The following is a 7500-nucleotide window of genomic DNA, read 5'->3' as shown; positions in this document are numbered from 1 at the left end:
GCCGCCGAGCCTAGCAAGGTAGGTGTGCTCCCAAAACCAAACAACGCACAAAGGGAGCAAACACGGGCAAACAAGTGACGCAATGGCCTACTCGCCCACCGCCCTCTATATTGCCTAACCTTGGCAACCATGGTCCATTCCCCACTATATGCCATGGCCTTGTGCCCATGGTCTTCACAAGACAGCATCCAAGGCGCCTGAAAGGCCAAGGGAGCCCAACCCAGCAATGCCCAGCCAAGGCCAGGCATTCCAGTGCCTACCCGGGCAAAAACGCCCAAAGCATGCCCCATTCGTTAGCCTATCCAGGCAAAAACGCCCAAAACCAGCCCATTCCAGTGCCTATCCGGGGAAAACGCCCAAAGCATGCCCATTCCTTAGCCTATCCAGGCAAAAACGCCCAAAACCAGCACATTCCAGTGCCTATCCGGGCAAAAACGCCCTAAGCCTGCGCATTCCAGCGCCCCGCAGCATGCCACCCTCCTATAGGGTTTGCGCAACCAACCCGCCTAACCACCAGTGGCAACCAAAGGTGCTGTTAGCGACGACTTCTGAAGACGCAACGAGACGCGACGGGTTTGCGCCCAGACGCGACGAGGCGATGCGGGATCTGCGCCCAACCGTGCCTACACCCGCCGACTTGATGCGGGAGCTGCTGGCCCAAGCATGCCTAGCGTGCAAGGCCTGCGTGCAAGGCTAGTGTGCAAGGCTCGTGGGCAAGGCTAGTGCGCAAGGCTAGTGCCCAAGGTCTGTGTGCAAGGCTAGTGCCCAAGGCTAGTGAGCATGGCCTGTGTGCAAGGCTAGTGTGCAAGGCTTGTATGCAAGGCTAGTGTGCAAGGCTGGTGTGCAAGGCTTGTGGGCAAGGCTGGTGCGCAAGGCTAGTTCCCAAGGGTTGTGTGCAAGGCTAGTGCCCAAGGCAAGTGCGCAAGGCTCGTGCCCAAAGCTAGTGCGCAAGGCTTGTGTGCAAGGCTACTGCGATGGGCCAGTGCCCAAGGCTTGTGAGCAAGGCTTGTATGCATGGCTTGTGTGCAAGGCTAGCGTCCAAGGCTTGTGCGCATGGCTTGTGCGCAAGGCTTGTGTCCAAGGCTTTTGTGCAAGGCTCGTGCGCAAGGCTAGTGTGCAAGGCTTGTGCGCATTGGCAGGTAGCCCACCAGCATGCACGATCCAAATGCCACTCACGCGACAACACGGTGCCAAGCCGGGCATGGTGTGCACTCAAAACCAATCAACGGACAGAGGTCATGCGTCATGGGGGGGATCTAGCAAGGCCATGGGGAAGGTCATGGAGGACCTTGGAAGCAAGCGCAAGACGAGAGCGAATCGAACAAGGGGCCAGGACGGGGCCTTGTGCCCATGGTCTTCGCAAGACAGCGTCCAAGGCACCCGAAAGCCCAAGGGAACCCAAACCCGGCCGACACTTGCAATCGCACATGCTCTCTGCAACACACCATCAATGCCGCCCAACGGGGCCAGCACGAGCAGTCCTCCGCGGTCCCCTGGCCCTGCGCACGTTTGTCTTCGAAACCGAGCATCAATGCCACAGAAAGTGCCGGGGCGCCAGCTGGAGCCATCATCCGCGTTGCCATGGCTCGCTTGGCCTTGGCTTGCCAGGCCCCGACACGAGCAATCGCGCATTTTCTTTGCAACCGACCATCAATGCCGCCCAACGGGGCCAGCACGAGCAGTCATCCGCGGTCCCCTGGCCCTGCGCACGTTTGTCTTTGAAACCGAGCATCAATGCCACAGAAAGTGCCGGGGCGCCAGCTGGAGCCATCATCCGACGTGCCATGGCTCTGGTCCCATGGTCTTCGCAACCGAGCATTCGTGACACCCGCGGGGCCAGGACACCAACCCTTCCGACACGAGCATTCGCGCATGTTCTTTGGCCACACAACGGCGCCAGCACGAGCAAAATCATCCGCGGTGCGGTGGCCTTGCACGGCCTTTTGTCTTTGGAACCAACCATCAGTGCCACGGGAAGTGCCGGAGTCCCGGCATCCGCGGTGCCAAGTCATTGCGCCCTTGGTCTCTGCAGCGGGGCATGCCGGGCACTCCCAACCATTGCAAGCAAGCAAGCAAGCAAGAAAGAAAGTAAGTAAGTAAGTAAGTATTACATATAGGGGCGGGACATGCGGGGAGATCTGCGAAACGTGCATTACGGGGCACACGCGTACCTACCGGGGCATACCGACCCCTATTGGGGCACACGTGTGCATATCGGGGCATACCGGGCCTATCGGGGCACACGCGTACATACCGGGGCATACCGAGCCCTACTGGGGCACACGTGCGCATATCGGGGCGTACCAAGCCTATCAGGGCATACGCATGTATCCCAAGGCATACCGAGTCTATCCGGGCATACGCGTTCATACCGGGGCGTAACGGGCCTATCGGGGCATACTTGGGCATATCCGGGCAAAAAATGCCCAAAACTTGCGCAACCTTGGCAACCGTGGTCCATTCCTCTCTATATGCCTAGCCTTGCCAACCGTGGTCCATTCCTCACTATATGCCATGGCCTTGTGCCCATGGTCTTCCCAAGACAGCGTCCAAGGCGCCCGGAAGGCCAAGGGAGCCCAACCCAGCAATGCCCTGCTTTGGCAAGCCAAGGCCAAGCATTCCGGTGCCTAACCTTGGCAACCGTGGTCCTTTCCTCACCATATGCCATGGCCTTGTGCCCATGGTCTTCGCAAGACATCGTCCAAGGCGCCCAAAAGGCCAAGGGAGCCCAACCCAGCAATGCCTTGCTAGGACAAGCCAAGGCCAAGCATTCCGGTGCCTATCCGGGCAAAAACGCCCAAAGCATGCCCATTCCTTAGCCTATCCAGGCAAAAACGCCCAAAATCTGCACATTCTAGTGCCTATCCGGGCAAAAACGCCCACCAGCATGCCACCCTCCTATAGGGTTTGCGCAACCAACCAGCCTAACCACCAGTGGCAACCAAAGGTGCTGTTAGCGACGACTTCTGAAGACGCAACGAGACGCGACGTGTTTGCGCCCAGACGCGACGAGACGATGCGGGATCTGCGCCCAAGAATGCCTAGACCCGTCGACTTGATGCGGGATCAGCTCGCCCAAGCATGCCTAGTGTGCAAGGCCTGTGTGCAAGGCTAGTGTCCAAGGCTAGTGTGCAAGGCTCATGTGGAACGCTAGTGCGCAAGGCTAGTGCCCAAGGCTTGTGTGCCAGGCCCGTGTGCAAGGCTAGTGTCCAGGGCTTGTGTGCATTGCTTGAGTGCAAGGCTTGTGTGCATTGCTCGAGTGCATGGCTTGTGTGCAAGGGTTGTGCGCAAGGCTAGTGTGCGGGGCTTGTGCGCATGGCTAATGTGCACGGCTTGTGTGCATGGCTACCGTGCAAGGCTAGTTTGCATGGCTAGGGTGCAAGGCTCGCATGCGAGGCTAGTGTGCAAGGCTGCGTGCAAGGGAAGCGTGCAGGGCGAGTGTGCGAGGCCACTGTGCACGGCGCCAGCACTAGCGAGCCATCATCCGCGTTGCCATGGCTCGCTTGGCCTTGGCTTGCCAGGCCCCGACACGAGCAATCGCGCATTTTCTTTGCAACCGACCATCAATGCCGCCCAACGGGGCCAGCACGAGCAGTCATCCGCGGTCCCCTGGCCCTGCGCACGTTTGTCTTTGAAACCGAGCATCAATGCCACAGAAAGTGCCGGGGCGCCAGCTGGAGCCATCATCCGACGTGCCATGGCTCGCTTGGCCTTGGCTTGCCGGGCCCCGACACGAGCAATCGCGCATTTTCTTTGCAACCGACCATCAATGCTGCCCAACGGGGCCAGCACGAGCAGTCATCCGCGGTCCCCTGGCCCTGCGCACGTTTGTCTTTGAAACCGAGCATCAATGCCACAGAAAGTGCCGGGGCGCCAGCTGGAGCCATCATCCGACGTGCCATGGCTCTGGTCCCATGGTCTTCGCAACCGAGCATTCGTGACACCCGCGGGGCCAGGACACCAACCCTTCCGACACGAGCATTCGCGCATGTTCTTTGGCCACACAACGGCGCCAGCACGAGCAAAATCATCCGCGGTGCGGTGGCCTTGCACGGCCTTTTGTCTTTGGAACCAACCATCAGTGCCACGGGAAGTGCCGGAGTCCCGGCATCCGCGGTGCCAAGTCATTGCGCCCTTGGTCTCTGCAGCGGGGCATGCCGGGCACTCCCAACCATTGCAAGCAAGCAAGCAAGCAAGAAAGAAAGTAAGTAAGTAAGTAAGTATTACATATAGGGGCGGGACATGCGGGGAGATCTGCGAAACGTGCATTACGGGGCACACGCGTACCTACCGGGGCATACCGACCCCTATTGGGGCACACGTGTGCATATCGGGGCATACCGGGCCTATCGGGGCACACGCGTACATACCGGGGCATACCGAGCCCTACTGGGGCACACGTGCGCATATCGGGGCGTACCAAGCCTATCGGGGCATACGCATGTATCCCAAGGCATACCGAGTCTATCCGGGCATACGCGTTCATACCGGGGCGTAACGGGCCTATCGGGGCATACTTGGGCATATCCGGGCAAAAAATGCCCAAAACTTGCGCAACCTTGGCAACCGTGGTCCATTCCTCTCTATATGCCTAGCCTTGCCAACCGTGGTCCATTCCTCACTATATGCCATGGCCTTGTGCCCATGGTCTTCCCAAGACAGCGTCCAAGGCCCCCGGAAGGCCAAGGGAGCCCAACCCAGCAATGCCCTGCTATGGCAAGCCAAGGCCAAGCATTCCGGTGCCTATCCGGGCAAAAATGCAATTCCTCTCTATATGCCTAGCCTTGGCAACCGTGGTCCATTCCCCACCATATGCCATGGCCTTGTGCCCATGGTCTTCCCAAGACAGTGTCCAAGGCGCCCGGAAGGCCAAGGGAGCCCAACCCAGCAATGCCCTGCTTTGGCAAGCCAAGGCCAAGCATTCCGGTGCCTAACCTTGGCAACCGTGGTCCTTTCCTCACCATATGCCATGGCCTTGTGCCCATGGTCTTCGCAAGACATCGTCCAAGGCGCCCAAAAGGCCAAGGGAGCCCAACCCAGCAATGCCTTGCTAGGACAAGCCAAGGCCAAGCATTCCGGTGCCTATCCGGGCAAAAACGCCCAAAGCATGCCCATTCCTTAGCCTATCCAGGCAAAAACGCCCAAAATCTGCACATTCTAGTGCCTATCCGGGCAAAAACGCCCACCAGCATGCCACCCTCCTATAGGGTTTGCGCAACCAACCAGCCTAACCACCAGTGGCAACCAAAGGTGCTGTTAGCGACGACTTCTGAAGACGCAACGAGACGCGACGTGTTTGCGCCCAGACGCGACGAGACGATGCGGGATCTGCGCCCAAGAATGCCTAGACCCGTCGACTTGATGCGGGATCAGCTCGCCCAAGCATGCCTAGTGTGCAAGGCCTGTGTGCAAGGCTAGTGTCCAAGGCTAGTGTGCAAGGCTCATGTGGAACGCTAGTGCGCAAGGCTAGTGCCCAAGGCTTGTGTGCCAGGCCCGTGTGCAAGGCTAGTGTCCAGGGCTTGTGTGCATTGCTTGAGTGCAAGGCTTGTGTGCATTGCTCGAGTGCATGGCTTGTGTGCAAGGGTTGTGCGCAAGGCTAGTGTGCGGGGCTTGTGCGCATGGCTAATGTGCACGGCTTGTGTGCATGGCTACCGTGCAAGGCTAGTTTGCATGGCTAGGGTGCAAGGCTCGCATGCGAGGCTAGTGTGCAAGGCTGCGTGCAAGGGAAGCGTGCAGGGCGAGTGTGCGAGGCCACTGTGCACGGCGCCAGCACTAGCGAGCCATCATCCGCGTTGCCATGGCTCGCTTGGCCTTGGCTTGCCAGGCCCCGACACGAGCAATCGCGCATTTTCTTTGCAACCGACCATCAATGCCGCCCAACGGGGCCAGCACGAGCAGTCATCCGCGGTCCCCTGGCCCTGCGCACGTTTGTCTTTGAAACCGAGCATCAATGCCACAGAAAGTGCCGGGGCGCCAGCTGGAGCCATCATCCGACGTGCCATGGCTCGCTTGGCCTTGGCTTGCCGGGCCCCGACACGAGCAATCGCGCATTTTCTTTGCAACCGACCATCAATGCCGCCCAACGGGGCCAGCACGAGCAGTCATCCGCGGTCCCCTGGCACTGCGCACGTTTGTCTTTGAAACCGAGCATCAATGCCACAGAAAGTGCCGGGGCGCCAGCTGGAGCCATCATCCGACGTGCCATGGCTCTGGTCCCATGGTCTTCGCAACCGAGCATTCGTGACACCCGCGGGGCCAGGACACCAACCCTTCCGACACGAGCATTCGCGCATGTTCTTTGGCCACACAACGGCGCCAGCACGAGCAAAATCATCCGCGGTGCGGTGGCCTTGCACGGCCTTTTGTCTTTGGAACCAACCATCAGTGCCACGGGAAGTGCCGGAGTCCCGGCATCCGCGGTGCCAAGTCATTGCGCCCTTGGTCTCTGCAGCGGGGCATGCCGGGCACTCCCAACCATTGCAAGCAAGCAAGCAAGCAAGAAAGAAAGTAAGTAAGTAAGTAAGTATTACATATAGGGGCGGGACATGCGGGGAGATCTGCGAAACGTGCATTACGGGGCACACGCGTACCTACCGGGGCATACCGACCCCTATTGGGGCACACGTGTGCATATCGGGGCATACCGGGCCTATCGGGGCACACGCGTACATACCGGGGCATACCGAGCCCTACTGGGGCACACGTGCGCATATCGGGGCGTACCAAGCCTATCGGGGCATACGCATGTATCCCAAGGCATACCGAGTCTATCCGGGCATACGCGTTCATACCGGGGCGTAACGGGCCTATCGGGGCATACTTGGGCATATCCGGGCAAAAAATGCCCAAAACTTGCGCAACCTTGGCAACCGTGGTCCATTCCTCTCTATATGCCTAGCCTTGCCAACCGTGGTCCATTCCTCACTATATGCCATGGCCTTGTGCCCATGGTCTTCCCAAGACAGCGTCCAAGGCCCCCGGAAGGCCAAGGGAGCCCAACCCAGCAATGCCCTGCTATGGCAAGCCAAGGCCAAGCATTCCGGTGCCTATCCGGGCAAAAATGCGATTCCTCTCTATATGCCTAGCCTTGGCAACCGTGGTCCATTCCCCACCATATGCCATGGCCTTGTGCCCATGGTCTTCCCAAGACAGTGTCCAAGGCGCCCGGAAGGCCAAGGGAGCCCAACCCAGCAATGCCCTGCTTTGGCAAGCCAAGGCCAAGCATTCCGGTGCCTAACCTTGGCAACCGTGGTCCTTTCCTCACCATATGCCATGGCCTTGTGCCCATGGTCTTCGCAAGACATCGTCCAAGGCGCCCAAAAGGCCAAGGGAGCCCAACCCAGCAATGCCCTGCTAGGGCAAGCCAAGGCCAAGCATTCCGGTGCCTAACCTTGGCAACCGTGGTCCTTTCCTCACCATATGCCATGGCCTTGTGCCCATGGTCTTCGCAAGACATCGTCCAAGGCGCCCAAAAGGCCAAGGGAGCCCAACCCAGTAATG

This window comes from Tasmannia lanceolata, unplaced genomic scaffold, assembly GCF_043159265.1.
Source record: "Tasmannia lanceolata isolate RefF3 unplaced genomic scaffold, GAP_Taslan_0.1 ptg000057l, whole genome shotgun sequence".
Taxonomy (NCBI): Eukaryota; Viridiplantae; Streptophyta; class Magnoliopsida; order Canellales; family Winteraceae; genus Tasmannia; species Tasmannia lanceolata.
This window is presented reverse-complemented; position numbering follows the sequence as displayed.